A 16468-nucleotide genomic window follows, 5' to 3' on the forward strand; every position below is an offset into this window, starting at 1 on the left:
GAACGTGGAGGGAAACACACTCAACAAAAACTTATGTGTTTTAACACCTATTATTTGCAAAAAAAGGACTATCTGAGTATATGAAGGTACACTTTTTTGGAAGATCTGAATATTTTTTAGAATAAGTAATTAATATATATATATATATATATATATATATATATATATATATATATATATATGAAATATCCCATATAATAAAGAGGCAATATGAAAATTGACCATCATGCCCTCACACAAGATGGTTGCCCCCATGTGGTTACAAGATGGCCACCACAAGATGGCCAGCAGGGGAGGGCAGTTAGGAGCAACCAGGCTGGCAGGGGAGGGCAGTTAGGGGTGACTGGGCCTGCAGGGGAGGCAGTTAGGGGCAAGCAGGCTGGCAGGGGAGGTCACTTGGGGGCGACCATGCCAGCAGGGTAGGGAAGTTAGGGGCAACTGTGCCAGCAGGGGAAGGCAGTTGGGGACGATCGGGCCAGCAGAGCTAGGCAGTCGGGGGTGATTGGGCCAGCGGGGGGGGGGGGGGCAGTTGGGGGCAATCAAGCTGGCAGGGGAGTGGTTAGGCAGTGATCAGGCTGGTAGGCAGAAGCCATTAGGGGCAATCAGGCAGGCAGGCAGGCAAGTGGTTGGGAGCCAGCAGTCCTGGATTGTGAGGGTGCAGGCTGGGCTGAGGGACACCCTGCCAGCCCCCCCCCTCCCCACCAGTGCACAAATTTCAGGCACTAGGCCTCTAGTATATAAATATGTATATAAAGTATTCAAATTGTATCTCAGAAGAATAATAAAGTCCAGAATTACATTTATTATTTATTATCAATCTCTTATTCTGAGTTATTAGTGATATACCATGAAACTCAGTATTAAAGCAAAATAGTGCCGATTATGAACATGCCAGAGACACAGGTCTTTATCCTTAACAAATACTCAATGCCAGAAGATTAATTTTATGGGCACTATTAGAGCTTTTGTAAAACGAAGCAGTTACCTTAAACAAACTCACATCCAGTTTTGCAGCAGAAGGTCATTTGTGCACTTGCCACGTTTCCCTCTGCATCCGTTTATGTCTCTCTAGTAGAGACCATTGTCTAATTAATTATATGGAAGCTGATAGCCCCTCTCGTGGGCTAGCAAAGCACTTTCCTGTTCTATATATTGCTCAGTGCTGCCGGGGAACTGATTGCTCTTCTCCAGTCAGATAAAAGCTGGAGATGTTGGTCTCCCTAAAACATCTTCCCTAATAAGCATTTAATGTAAGACAAGTGCTATAGAAATTTCAACAAGATTTTATATTAAAATAATTGTTAGGCTTGAAAGAGAATTCAAAAGCCTCTAGAATTACTGTAGTAGCCATTTTCTCAAAATAAATGTGCAGTTATTAAAATAATGTGTGTTTATGATGAAATGCTTAAAACCACGAGGAAGAGAAAGACATCCTGTAATTTCAACACCCAAAGACAGCATTAATAAACACCTAGGTCAAACTTCAAAACTAGGACCCTATCCTACATTATATTAGTACTTAAACATCTGTCCTTGTTAACAATAGCACATAGTCCTCTAAATTCCCAATTTCCTGACTTTATCATACTTTATATGACCAGTTTTCTACTGTTAGACATTAAGGTTATTATTAATTTTTTACTCATATTGGAACATGTGGTGATAAATTTCTTTTGATATAAATCATAGTTATTTCTTATTGCCTTAGGATATATTCCTAATGGTGTTTCTGGGTCAAAAGGTTTGAATATTTATTGCTTCAATATATATATTGATGACTGCCATTCATTAAAAATAATAATAATAATTTGCAGCTTTGTCATCAGTCTATAGCTGTCCACTTTCCTGCATTCTTACTAACGTGAGGTATTACTCTTTTTAGTCACGTTGGTTTGGCAGTGAAAATCATGTTTTACTGCTGTTTTAATTTGCATCTGTTATTGCTAAAACAATAGAATATTTGTAGATTTTACTTGTCATTTGCTTTTTTATATGTATCATTTGGTCATACTTTGTTCAGTTTTCTATTCTAGTGTTTACATTTCCCTCATTGACTTATATGGGAGTTAAATAAAGGAAGAATATTGACACACTGCATTGTGTGCATGTCATATTAACCTTTGCACACTCTGTGAGAATTAATCCAGGGACAAATTACATATACTAAAGGTCAGGAAATAGTTGAGAGAGTCCATTTGCAATTGAGATAACAACTTAAAGATTCTTTTATTTAAAAAAAATATTTGTCCTTGAAAAATAATCACATAACCCATTTTAACCGTATTTATACTGAGGATATTTTAAAGTACAAAATCATTTTATAATAATAGTGATAATGTTACTAACAGTTAACATTTACTGTGAGTGTATTTGTATCTGTAAGGCACTTCACATTCTCAAAACAATTCATAAAGCAGTTACTCTTTCTGTTCATGTTTTATAGACAAAGAAACTAACCCTTATAGCGTAACATGCACAAGATTACAAGCCAGTGTATGTTCTATCACAATTTTATTCCAACTGAGATGAAAGAAAAAATTCTCCATAAAATTCCTTTATGTTGTCAAGGAAGGAAGAGATTTACCACATTCAAATCATGGAATTAATATAGTAAATTGAACCAAATTAAATTTCTCTTTTAGTAGGTCAATAGTGATCAAATATTTGCAAGTTTATACAGTTCAAGCAAATTAATTTGATCTGGAAAAAAACTATAGAAAAAATGTGCAAATAAGTTGTAACAAAAAAATGTTTACCACAATATTTTATTAAATCCAATCAATGTATTTTACAGAGGACAAAACTAAGACTGATAGAGTTTATGCAGATTTCCCCAGCACTTAAAATAATTTTTAGAAAGATTATATTTTTACTAATGTCTTATATATTCTATGAGATATGTTTTAATATTTTCATCATATTGGTACATTTTTTGCATCCTCACCATCAAAATTCTCTCTCTTTTCCCTTTGTCTCCCAACCAACCTTTCTCACTCTCTCTCCTTCTTATGTTACCTTCTCTGTTTCTTTTCCCTGTCTCCCAACTCTCTCTCTCTCTCTCTCTCTCTCTCTCTCTCTCTCTCTCTCTCTCTCTTCCTTCCTATCTTACCTTTGCTATCTTCTCTGTTTCTCTGCCTCTCTTTATGTCTATAAATGTTTGTTGACTATGTACTATACTCAAAGCTAAATTCTCACATGCAGTGGTGAATGAGGCAGTCTTTTAAGGAGTTTGTCTATGAGGCAGTAGAGAAGAAAATAGTCAATTTATTTCCATTGGATGTAACACTGTTATTGGAAAGAGGACCAGACCTGGAGCACGTCTGCCTAAAGCCAGACTATAGTGTGGAGGGTTCTTGACATCATGCAGGAAAGATTTCAAAATATGAGTCGAGGCAATTTTGAGAGAATGTTTATTAAAGCTGGGACAGTGAAACAAGGAAGGGCTTGGGATAAAGTAGGCATCAGGAGAGGGCCTCGGCAGGCCTGCTTGGGCGCTCTAGAAATGTTCTAGCAAAGAAGTGAGCCTAGGTGGGTTTGCTTTTGCTCACCGGGAAGTCAGAGAAAAGTAGGCCTTAGAGACAAGTTCAGGGGTTTAGCCGGATGAGCTGCCACTGCCCATTGTTCCCCTGCTTGGAAGTCTCATGGGGTCCCTTAGTGTTTAGGAGAGGCATGCCTGTGGGGGAGGAAAGTGGGAAAGGCAGAGGCACCCGGGTTGCACCTGGGAAGCAGAGCTTGCACTGGGTTCTTTGTCTTGAGGGCTTTAAAGGCTGGAAGTTTAGGGAGGGGTCTTAGGGAAGGATCTCAATGGAATACTCACTAGCTTTTCCACTGTATTTTTCAGGGTCATGGTCTCCACTGATTGGTTGGCACAAAGTTAGGGGGTCATTAGTCATCACAGCTGGTCCTGGCATTGCCTATCTGATTTTGCTGCTTGCCTACGCCTGGAGTTGAAATACAACTGAGGCCTAGATCTCTAGAGAGGAAAGGTCAAAGGGTGTGTGTGTGTGTGTGTGTGTGTGTGTGTGTGTGTGTGTGTGTGTCTAAACTGCATGGCCAGCGTATGCCAGAGAAGGAAAGGCCACCCTGGGGGTGAGGTCCAGCCCCAGTTTTGCTGTTGCTAGGCACCCAGGGATTTCCACCCTGGTGACTCCTGTATCTGATTGTAAATGTTCTGCTAGTTTGTTAAGTTACCTGTCTCAGTTTCCTCATATAGCTGCCAAATAATTTTTCTTACCAATCTACCTCAAAAACCACTTGGCCAGGCCACTTAACGTAATCTCAGATGATGGTGAGAGGCCTTTCAAAGACAGTGTCTTTGAAACTGAGATGTTCAAAGGAATGGAGCCCTAGGAGACATAGCATAAACCATAATTCAGGGTGCTGAAGTGGTTGAAATTAGTGTGGCTGGCCATTGGAGGCAATTGTATTTAATAGCATAATTTTTATAGAAAAATTAAATTCTTAAATAAAAATATTCCCACAAAGAAAAGTTTATATTCAAATGGTTTCACTGGTGAATTTTATCAAATATTTTTTAAAAAGAAATAATACGAATCCTACTCAAGCTCTTTAAGGTAATTAAAGACTAGATAACAGGTCCCACTCATTTTATGGAGGCTAGTACTACCAAACCCTGAAAAAGATGTTAAAAAAATTACAGACTAATATCCATCATGAAGATATATAATAGAATCCCAAAAAAACCCTGGCAAATCAAACCCAACAATATGTAAAAATGAAACACATCCTGACCAAATGACTTTTATCTCAGGACTGTAAAGGAATTTGACATTCATTACTTTGACAATAGAGAAGATCCATGTCATAATCTTAGGAGTGCAGAAAAATCATTTGCCAAAATTCAACAAATATTCATTATACACATTCTCAGCAAACTAGGAAGAAGGGCTTATTCTCAACTGATAAACACTACCTACTAAAAATGTTCTGCTTACATCTTTCTTAAAATCAGACACAAAGCTAAGATGAGAGCTTGCAGCATTATTTTGGAGGACCTGGAAAGCAATCCAATGAAGCAAGATAAAGAGAAACCATCATGGCAATCAAAAATAAAGTGGTGCCCTAACCGGCTTGGCTCAGTGGATAGAGCATCGGCCTGCGGACTGAAGGGTCCCAGGTTCGATTCCTGTCAAGGGCATGTACCTTGGTTGCGGGCACATCCCCAGTAGGGGGTGTGCAGAAGGCAGCTGATCGATGTTTCTTTCTCATCGATGTTTCTACCTCTCTATCCCTCTCCCTTCCTCTCTGTAAAAAATCAATAAAATATATTAAAAAAAATAAAGTGGTAAAATTGTCTTATTTTCAGTGGCCATTATCATTTATATTTTAAATACTTACAAAATAACTATCAAACAACTATCAGAACTAATAAATGAAAATAGTGTGGTGGCAAGGTAGTGGGTCTGGTGAAAAAATAAAAACAATTGTATTTCTACACTATAGAAGCAAAGACTTGGAAAAATAGATGCAGATATAAAGGGATTTTTAAGAATGCCATTTATAGTAGTATAACAATTATAAAGTACTTAGGGTAAATTTAACAAAAAGTATATATATGATCTCTACACTGGAAACTATGACACTGTGAAGAGATGAAGAGCTATGTAAAATGAAATTTATACCATGTTCATGGATTGAAAGATTCAATGTTAAGATATCAAGTATGTTGATTCTAGTTCTTACTTGAAGATAGGTAAGAATGACTACTATATGGTTCCATGGACTCACTGGACCCAGTAGGAGATGTCCCAACTCTATGAGGGGTCCATGATAATGTTTCAGGTCCTCAGGTATTCGGCCAATTTGGACTCTCTGCAATGGTTCCCAATATGTCTGGCTATTCCCCAGTGTATGGTTACCCATGTGAATGCCAGTGTGTTCCTTTGAAGTGCTAGAAGAATTATTACTGTGTATACTTGCTCTGGCATGTCAGAGTCTTTCCTCAAGGAGACCCTAAAGTGTCTCTTTTAAACAATGAGTTCCATTTCTAAAAATCGGCATATTCAAATATGGCATCAAAATACACTCTTGGATAAGGCATATGAACTCTGTGTGGAGAGCACATAATTCCCTAGTGTCAGATTTAATAATGGAGGTACATGCATTAGAAACATCTGGAATGTTTGTTAAAATTGTAGCTACATATTGACCTACTCATCAGAATATGCTATAGCAATTTCCAGAAGTATGCATTTTTAACCATCGACCCCACCCTGTCATTCTGATGCACACTATAATTTGAGAAAACTTATCCTACTAGGAAGCCAGATACTAGAAATTACAGATAAATTATTCAGGCAAGTATAATTACCAGAAAGTTTATCTAATAACATACAATGCAAATAAATTTCAAGTGATGGTCAAAGTTGATCTGTGTTTATGGGAGAGCAGTTTATTCAATCTGGTACCAGGAAGGATGGGGAAGTAAATTTAGCTCTTTAAGAAATAAAAATACTTAGAACTAAATTGATATGATGGTGTTCTAGAGTTTGGAGCACTGTCCTAGTCTGAGGGGCAGATCTCACACAGGGCTGGGTAACAGGACACATTAACACAGGGTTACTGAGGTCTAAAGAGAGCTCTGACCCCAGGTAGGGCTTTGGAGGTTCTTGACTCAGGACCTCCATTGATATTCAGAATTTCTATTTGTTCATTAGGCCCTTGGTCTTTTTATTTTATATTATACTAGAGGCCCAGTGCACAAATTTGTGCATGGGTGGGGTTCCTCGGGGTGGCCTGCAGGGATTGGGCCAAAACCCTGCAGCTCCTACCTGCCGCTGCCACTCATCCCAGCCCCACTGTGCCTGATGCTGGCTCCTGTCCAATCAATCCCGATCTGGAGAGGCTCCTGCCACTGCAGCAGCACTCACCAGCTACGAGCCCTGTATCTGGCACCCTCAGGAGTGGCCTGCAGGATCCAGCTGAAATTGGCTCTCTGACATCCCCTGAGGGGTCCCAGATTGCAGGAGGGACCCCACCAGTGCATGATTGGATTAGGGAGGGACCATGGGAGGGCTCCAGGGCGGGTCAGGCCCGTCTTGCTCAGTCCGGTTTGGCCAGACCCCAGCAGCAAACTAAGCTACCGGTTGGAGCGTCTGCCCCCTGGTGGTCAGTGCACGCCATTGCAAGCAATTGAACAGCCTTAGCATATCATTAGCATATTACCCTTTGATTTGTTGAACAGTGGATCAGTCACCAGATGACCAGACACTTAGCATATTAGGCTTTTATTATATAGGATAGTTTTATTACCTTTCTAGAGAAGAAGGAAGATGGAGAGTGAGAGAAACATCCATGTGAAAGCAAAACATTGATTGGCTTCCTCCTGCACCCCCTACCAGCAGATCAAGACCAAAACCTGGACATGTGGCCCAACTGAAAATAGAACAGGCAAGCTTTTGGTGCACAGGACAATGCCCAAATAATTGAACCACCCTGGCCAGGGTGGTCCTTATTCTTGCTGATAAGATGACTTAGTTCAAACCTCCAGAAAACTGTGCAATGAGGCTGCAGTTATGCCAGATTTGACTCTGAAGTCAACCCATGGATGACCTATTGGTAGATCTAGCTATGGGTTGCTAGGTATACAGCAAAAGCAAAACTATGCAGTTTAAATTGGATGGTATTTGACAAACTATACTCAAATATAATTTTTTAAAATGTCATGTATTTTATTTGTATTTGGTGGATTACATCTATAAATTATTGGTGTAGTATAATTATTTATATATTTATTTATGTATTTACTAGTATTTATTATTGACAGTATTACAGATATCCTTCATTGTCCCCCTTCCTCCCTTCCACCCAGATCCTATATTTTTATTTTAAATTTGAAGTTAAACAGAATATCCAGTAAATAGTTCATTCAATAGCTGTCTTAATTACCAGTATGTCATATCAACATGTCCTTCCCATTATAACTAGTTGACTTTCATTGTCCTTCCCAATATACTGCCTGTTCCAGATTCTTCCCATTGTTTGTCAGTATAAATGAAGGCTCTCGGGATTTTACTGGGCAGGTTTTGTGAGCGATGCCACTAAAAAGATGTCTTTCAAAGGCTACCAGACTTTGCTTATGAAAGATTTCAAAAGCAATTTCTCCCTAGTTGTAAAATATTGCCATCACTGCTTCATGATACAAGTGACTAAATGCAGTTGGGAAACACTGTTAAGTTCTTGATTTTTAAAAATTGATATGTATTGCATGCCATTTTCACAGCCTGTTTACACCCTCACTGAATTACTCACTGCAGTGTCTTATTTTGGTCAACCTATCTGATTTAGAAATACTGTACATTACTAAATGTACCAGATGTATTATGTGTACATTATTGACTACCTTTTATCTGTTTTTATAAAGCATCAATAAATGTTGCTTAAAGAACTAGGAATGGTAATTGTTCCAAATTTTAGTGTATTTTCCAGTTTTTCTTTAAAGGGATGGTTGATCTTGGCATTTTAAATTCTGATCATTAGAAAAACACTATTGCCTGGAAATATTCTTTTTATAACCTCCTTTAGGTGAGTGATGTTAACTTAGGAGGGCTAAGATGTATTTCAACAGCTGTACATCCTTGTTTCTTTTTTACTATGTTAATGCCTCATCTGTAAAGATTTTAAAATATAGTCCATGTACTGAAGACGAGTTTGTAATTTCTTCCAAGTTTATCAAAAGCTTTTTTAGAGATACTATACAAAATAAAAATGGTGTAAATTAAATTAAAATGTCAGGTTTTTTTCTTGAATGAAATTAATACTTTTTAAAAAATATATTTTTATTGATTTTTTTTTAGAGAGAGGAAAGGAGAGGGAGAGAGAAACATTGATATGTGAGAGTGGAATATCGATCACTTATCTCCTGCACACCCTCCACCAGGGATTGAGCCGGCAACCCGAGCATGTGCCCAGACTGAGAATTGAATTGACAACTTTTCAGTGCATAGTACGATGCCCAACCAACTGAGCATACCAGCCAGGGAAAAATAATGTTTTGCTTGTTTATTTTTTAGTATTGCAGCATGTTCCCATGGAAAGAGACAGTGAACTAATTATTTAATGATCTGTGTTCTATTCCTGGCTCCATCAGAAATAAATTTAGGACCTATGCAAATTATTTTGTATATCTGAACATCTATGCCACTAGTCAAAAACACTAAACAGATAATGTGCTGGAAAACTGACCTAATTTAAAGTTTCTAACGTCATTAAAATACTTACCTTCTGTGTATCAATTGAATATATGGTGTTACCCTGGTTTGTATTGGGGAGAAATCTTTTGTGGAAATATAACTTCCAATTATATTTCTCTCGATGTCTGGTTAGATTGGCTTTTTTATTTCACTGCATGAATACAACAACAAAATGCTTTAGTTGGTCTAGACTAGAGTGAGGAGATAAACTCAGAGCCTCACATTCTACATAAAAGACAGTCTTAGTCACCCCAACCGAGGCCTCAGTGCATGGGATGGCTTAAGAGCCCTAGGTATGGGTGAAGGAAAATGGCAGAATTTATAATTAGTTGTACAATTATTGGCCAGTAATCTCCATGTCTGGTCTCTGTTTTTCTCATGTGGGCTGTGGAGGGGCTCTGAAGTGTCAGGTCTATAGATTGACTCATTCCATTTGACTGGGATGAAAGTGAGTTTTGTTAGGTCTCTATTTGGGACAAAAAGGAGAGTTAGCACTTTATCCCAACCATAGACTTCACTAGTTATTACAGGCTTTCATGTGCATTAAAGATTCCCTGAGGCCATGCATGAGATTCTCAGGTGACTGACAAAGTGTGGTGAGGCTGATGTGTTTGGGTTGATAACAAACCCAAGAAGTGAGGTTTCCTGGTTTTAGATGTCACGACTGAGCATCTCCATCACATATATAAGTTAAGTATCAATTTTTTTTCCATAAAGGAGCCGTTAATTAAAAACTGAAAAATAAAATTATTTCTGTTTTTCTTGTTTCTTTTCTTTTTCTGTTTTGGAAACCTGTTCTTTAAAACACCCTGAGCAGTTGAGGTAAGCAAATGCAGACTTTCATTCGAAGCGAAACTTGGCCTAAATCATCCTGTTGGAACCCTCCCAAGCATAGAGCAAAGAATGCGTGGCATCCAGGCCCATTGAGGGGTGAAATGTGACCAACTGCCAGTGTTTTCTGCTTGATTGACACAAGACCACTCTATGGAGTGGCAGTTGAATAGAAAATAGGCTTTTAGTCCGAAATAGAATCTCATATTTCTCTACCTCTTTTCAGGCAAATATTGGTTTTAAAAAAACTATTGAGGAATGATGGATATCATTCAACTATTTTGCCTTGACTAGTTCTGTTTCATGGTAACTTTATAAGTTATGCAGCGTAATTTTTACTCTGTCATACAGATTGATTTTTTTCTATTATTTGAAAGCAGAATAGTAACATTGAGACAGATGAAAAGATGGAAACACATTTCCCCTTTTTCTCCATGTTGTATAATTAATTACCTTTAAACATATTTCTTTCTAATTTGGATAAATATTGCTTTCATTGTATGTGTACATATACATTTGGGTACTTAAAGTTTACATAAAAATTACATCTAAGCCTAAATATGTATATGCTTAGATTTTACACATTTTACTTTTTATTTATACTAGAGGCCTGGTGCATGAAATTTGTACACTTGGAGGGGTCCCTCAGCCCAGCCTGCACCCTCTCACAGTCTGGGAGCCCTTGGGGGATGTCTGACTAATGGCTTAGGCCCGCTTCCTGAGCCCACTCCCCACGCTGCTGTGGAGGCAGACTGCAGAAGGGCTCCAGGGCATGTCCGGTCCATCTTACTCAGTCCCAATAGGCCAGACCCTAGCAGCAAGCTAACCTACTGGTCGGAGCATCTACCCCCTGGTGGTCAGTGCATGTCATAGCGAGTGGTTGAGTGACCTTAGTATATCATTAGCATATTATGCTTTGATTGGTTAAACAGCCAGCCAGTCAACTGGACACTTAGCATATTAGGCTTTTATTATATAGGATATTTTAGATTTTAATATTTTATGCATATCTCAATATAAATATTTGTGTTATATCTAAATATAAATATTTATATACATATATCTATGAATAGATGGCTAATAAACAAGAGTCACTTATTGTATATGCTCATGGAGGGATCATATGCATTTATACATTTAACGAGTGTTTATTAAGCACCTACTTTGTCAAGCACTCTTCTAGATTTTTGGAGATATTTTAGTAAAAGTTAGACCAAAATTCTGCCCCCATGAATTTTATATTCTGTTGGTTGCAGTATTATTGATTTATCATTTCTATTTGGAAGTAAAGTAAGTACATTACTGGCTTTATATAATACAAAAATAGTATTATAGGGGTAGAATAAATTATTTACATCATTTTTCCTTGGCTCTATTACTTCATTTGTATTAGTTATTAGAGTCCCAGAGCATGAAATTGTGTGCAGGTAGGGTTCCTAGGCCTAGTCTGCCATCAGGGCCATCTTTGGCCTGTTCGCCAGTCCCCAGTTTTGCCCCCCCCACTGACACCCACCCCAGTTCCCTGTTCACCATCAGGTGATCTAAGGAGCCTGCGGGACAGGGGGAGAGAATAAGAGGTTGGCCGTTCCACCCACTCACCAGTCCCTAGTTCCGCCCTGCTGTCGACACCCCTTTGCCATCTGGAGATCTATTGGAGCCAGCAGGCTGCGGGGAGGGGCCAAGAGGTCTGCCTTCTGCCCACTAGCCAGTCCCCAGTCTTGCCCTGAAGCCATCCACCCCAGTTCCCTATGGTTCCCTGTTGGTCATCTAGCAATCAGAGCCTGCAGGCTACAGGGAGGGACCAAAAGGTGGTCAATGCACCTCGTAGTGACTGGTCGATTGGGCCTTCTGGTCGTTACACCCTTATGGTCACTGGTCTTTTATTATATAGGATTAGAGACCCAGTGCATGAATTCATGCATGGGTGGGGTCTGGCTGGCCCAACCCCAATCAGGGCAGATTAGGGCTGGGCCTGTCAGGAGGAAGAGATGGTGGGACATTGGCCGGCCAGCCCACTCGGATTGGGGCCAATCAGGGTACCCAATCAGGGCCAGGATGTCTGGGGGAAGGGGCTATGGGTGATTGGCTGGTGGGCCCCACCCCCAATTGGGGTTGGGGGGCTGATTGGGGGCAGGGCCTGCCATGGACAGGGGCTGTGGGTGATGGGCCAGCTGGGCCCACCCCCAAATGGGGTGGGTGCGGGGTGTTGATTAGGGGCCAGTGGCCTGGGGGAGGGGCCATGGATGGTTGGCCAGCTGGCCCTGCCCCTGATTGGGGTGAGGGGGCCAATCTGGGGTGGGTCCATGTGGGGGGAGGAGTTGCAGGAGATTGGCCAGCCATCCCCATCCCCTATTGGGGTGTGAGGGAGGCAATCAGGGGTGAGGCTGGCCAGGGGAAGGGGCTGTCGGCTGAGCAGGGTGGTGGGGGCCCATCGGGGGCATGGCCAGCTGAGGGAGGGGCTTCAGGAGGTTGGCCGGTCAGCCCTGCCTCCTATTGAGGTGGGGCTGCAATCAGGGGTGGCCGGCAGGGGCGCGGGGCTGTGGGCCTATAGTGGTGTGGCAGGCTGATCGGGGCATTGCTGGCTGGGGGCGGGGGAAGGGGGTGTTTAGCCAGCAGGCCTTGCTCTTGATTAGGGTGGGAAAGTCCGATCAGGGGCAGGCTGGCAGGGGGAGGGGCCAAGAGGTTGGCTGCCGGCACTACCCACTGGGCTGGTTTGCTGGACACAGTGGGTGTCATAGCGACCCGTTGTTAGGTTGTTATGGCCCTTAAGGTAGCTGCCTTTATATATATATATATATATATATATATATATATATATATATATATATATATATATATATATAGGCTAGAGGCCTGGTGCATGAAATTTGTGCACTCGGGGGGGGGGGTGTTGTCCCTAAGCCCAGCCTTCACCCTCTCAAATCTGGGACCCCTCAGGGAATATCCGACTGCCGGTTTAGGGACTGCTGGCTCCCAAACGCTCACCTGCCTGCCTTATTTCCCCTAACCACTTCTGCCTGCCTGTCTGATCACCCCATAACCAATCCCCTGCTGGCCTGATTGATGCCTAACTGCTCCTCTGCCACCCCGATCGCCCCCAACTGCCCTCCGCTGCAGGCCTGGTCCCCCCCAACTGCCCTCTCTTGCCAGCCAGATTGCCCCCAACTGCCCTTCCCTGCCAGCCTGGCCACCCCTAACTGCCCTCCACTGTAGGCCTGGTCCCCCCAACTTCCCTCCCCTGCCAGCCTGATCACCCCCTAACCACTCCCTTGCCAGCCTGATTGATGCCTAACTGCTCCTCTGCTGGCTCGATTGCCCCCAACTGCCCTCCCCTGCCAGCCTTGTCACCTCTAACTGCCCTCTGCTGCAGGCCTGGTCCACCCCAACTTCCCTCCCTTGCCAGCCTGATCACCCACAACTTCCCTCCCCTGTGGGCCCAATCACCCCAACTTCCCTCTCCTGCTGGCCTGGTCACCCCTAACTTTCCTTCCCTGCTGGCCTGATTGCCCACAACTGCCCTCCCCTGTAGACCATCTTGTGGTGGCCATCTTGTTGAAGGGCATAACAGTCAATTTGCATATTACCTCTTTATTATATAGGATTAGGTGCAAGATATTTTTTATCCCTATCAGTTCCATTTTGTTATATTTATTTTTTTAAATATATCTTTATTGATTTCAGAGAGGAAGGAAGAGGGATAGAGAGCTAAAAACATTGATGAGAGAGAAACATCGATCAGCTTCCTCCTGCACGTCCCCTACTAGGGATCGAGCTTACAACCAAGGTACTTGTCCTTGACCAGAATCGAACCTGGGACCCTTCAGTCTTCAGGCCGATGCTCTGTCCACTGAGCCAAACTGGTTAGGGCCCATTTTGTTATATTTTATAAATATAATATTCGTTAGGAGATTCATTATTTAGATTTAAATAAATATTATCCAGTATCAAAAAGAAATAAAATTTAAATAACTGTGTAATTATTTAACCTCTAAAGTAATTTATCAACAGATAAGGTAGCATAGAGAATTTTGTATTCTGTATTTCAAATTCAAGATTCAAACCCAAATTTTTCTTGAGCATAATTTTCCCTGTTTGTATCAATCATGCTGTACTGCTTATTTGATTATGAAAATTACACAAGACAGCTTGTAAAAATGTGTATACTAGATAACATGTTAAAATTGATGATAAAATAAAAGTAGGAATAAATATGTGCCTAAAATGCATTCTTGATCGTGATTATACTTAGTTGCTATCTGCTTCTCACCCACAGTTGCAGATTAAAATGATTCAGGTATCTTGCAAACACTGATTCCCAAACCCTTTTACCTTTAAAGTCTGATTTGATTGTTCCCTTGACATAGGGACCTCAAAATGTGATACTCTTAAGAATTTCAAATTTAATCCATAGATAAGGCAGTAGAACCACTGCTTTCATTAAGCCACAGATTTGCCTCTCAGCTCCTGGGAAGACCTTGTAACCTAACCTAATGCCTGTTAGGTTGCAAACAAGCTAGTGCTCAGGTTAGTTATAACACTGTGTTCCTAGACTAAATAGATTTTTCCTGAGGGAGGGGTGCATATAGGAGGGCACATTGGACATGATGAACCACGTCCTCAGTAGCATCTCCGTGAAAGATACAAGGAGATCTCTCAGGCCCTGATCAGAGGCACCACTTTTATTTCATTGCTATTATATTTTCTTAACTGCTGTGTTATAAAAAATAGAAAAAGGAAAATTTAAAAGAAGTACAGGGCTGCTGAAACAAACTGCACTAGAATTTATAGCAATATTGCATCTAGCATGTTTTTAGTAGGCATTGATTAAACCCAGACTAATCCTCACTGCATTGACTCTGCTATATTAAACCAGAGGACTCCCTTCATTAGATTAGCAAGGGAAACAACCTATAAAAGTAATTAAGGAGAAAAGGAGGGTAAAATTAACACAATAAATGGTAAGAGAAGGGTTTATTTGAGTTAGACTGGACATTCTGCAGTAGCGAGGATAATGTTATATAGGTGTCATTAATCTTTGTAAAGGGCTGGTTTCAGTGAAATAGGAAAACAGTGAAGAGCCAAAGCCTGAACTATATGCTGTTCCAGCCATCGTCTTAGAATTAGACTTTATGAATCTAAACAGTACTTTTTGGCATCTATGTCTGCATCTTTGGATGTGGCAGAGAAAAGACTCCTGTCAAAACCAATAGAGCTGGAATTATTTGGAAACATGACATGACTAATATTGAGACTGCAAAAAACAGGTAGTAAAAGTTTAATACTGTGACCTTCCAAAGGGCATATTATATGATACAAAACAACACCCCTCCTCAGTAATGACTGGGGATCAATTATCAGTAGCATTGTGCCCGAAGGCAGGTTATTGATCTTCCCTATTTCTCCTGTGCGGACCGCTGTTGTTATGGTTAATGAATGCTATTAAACCTGCTAGCCAGCCCTAATCATGTGCACTAGCCATCCCTTGGTCCCCCATTTCCAAGGTTTCAGGAACATGGGGGTTAGAAACTCAGATTTGAAAGGTCACCAAATCCTGAAGTCAGTTTTTTTTTGATGAAATGTTTGCTGAAAAAGATCCTGACAAATGATTCAATAAACATCTTCATATTTATAAAAGTAATGGTATCTCAAATTCTATGCTAAAAATTAATAGTATTTCATGTACAGCAAAAGCGTGCAGTAAAAGCCTCTTAGTCCAGCTTAAACATCTTGTAGAAGCATGGCTGGCTCCTGAAAGTCCATACACTTGTAGTCTTTAGTCTCCAGGGAAATGGTGAGTTAAACTGTTTCACTGCTAATAATGATTCTCAAAATCAGGACTGAAACTTTTGGAAAAAGGAGAAAAGGTTGCTCTGTTCCCCAAGGTGACTATCTAAATGGTCAGGGGCACTTTCTGGAAATTGAAAAGTATAATAAACAAACCATAACTTTCTTTTGGGTTACCATTTTGTTATTCTTTTCTTTTCTTTTTTGTTATTGATTAAGTTATTACATATGTGTCCTTATCCTCATGTTACCCCCTATCCCCCTACTCATGCCCTCACCCTCCCATTGTCAGTGTCCATTGGTTAGGCCTATATGCTTGCATATAAGTCCTTTGGTTGATCTCTTCCCCTTACCCCCACCCTCCCCTACCTTCCCTCCGAGGCCCGACGGTCCGATAGATGCCTCTCTGTCTCTGGATCTGTCCTTGTTCATCAGTTTATATTGTTCATTATATTCCACAAATGAGTGAGATTATGTGGTACTTATCCTTCTATGACTGGCTTATTTCACTTGGCAAAATGCTCTCCAGTTCCATCCATGCAGTGGCAAATGGTAAGAATTCCTTCTTTTTTACAGCAGCATAGTATTCCATTGTGTAGATGTACCACAGTTTTCTAATCCATTCATCTGTTGATGGGCAC

Source organism: Myotis myotis, unplaced genomic scaffold (assembly GCF_014108235.1).
Source record: "Myotis myotis isolate mMyoMyo1 unplaced genomic scaffold, mMyoMyo1.p scaffold_m19_p_1, whole genome shotgun sequence".
In the NCBI taxonomy this organism is placed as follows: domain Eukaryota; kingdom Metazoa; phylum Chordata; class Mammalia; order Chiroptera; family Vespertilionidae; genus Myotis; species Myotis myotis.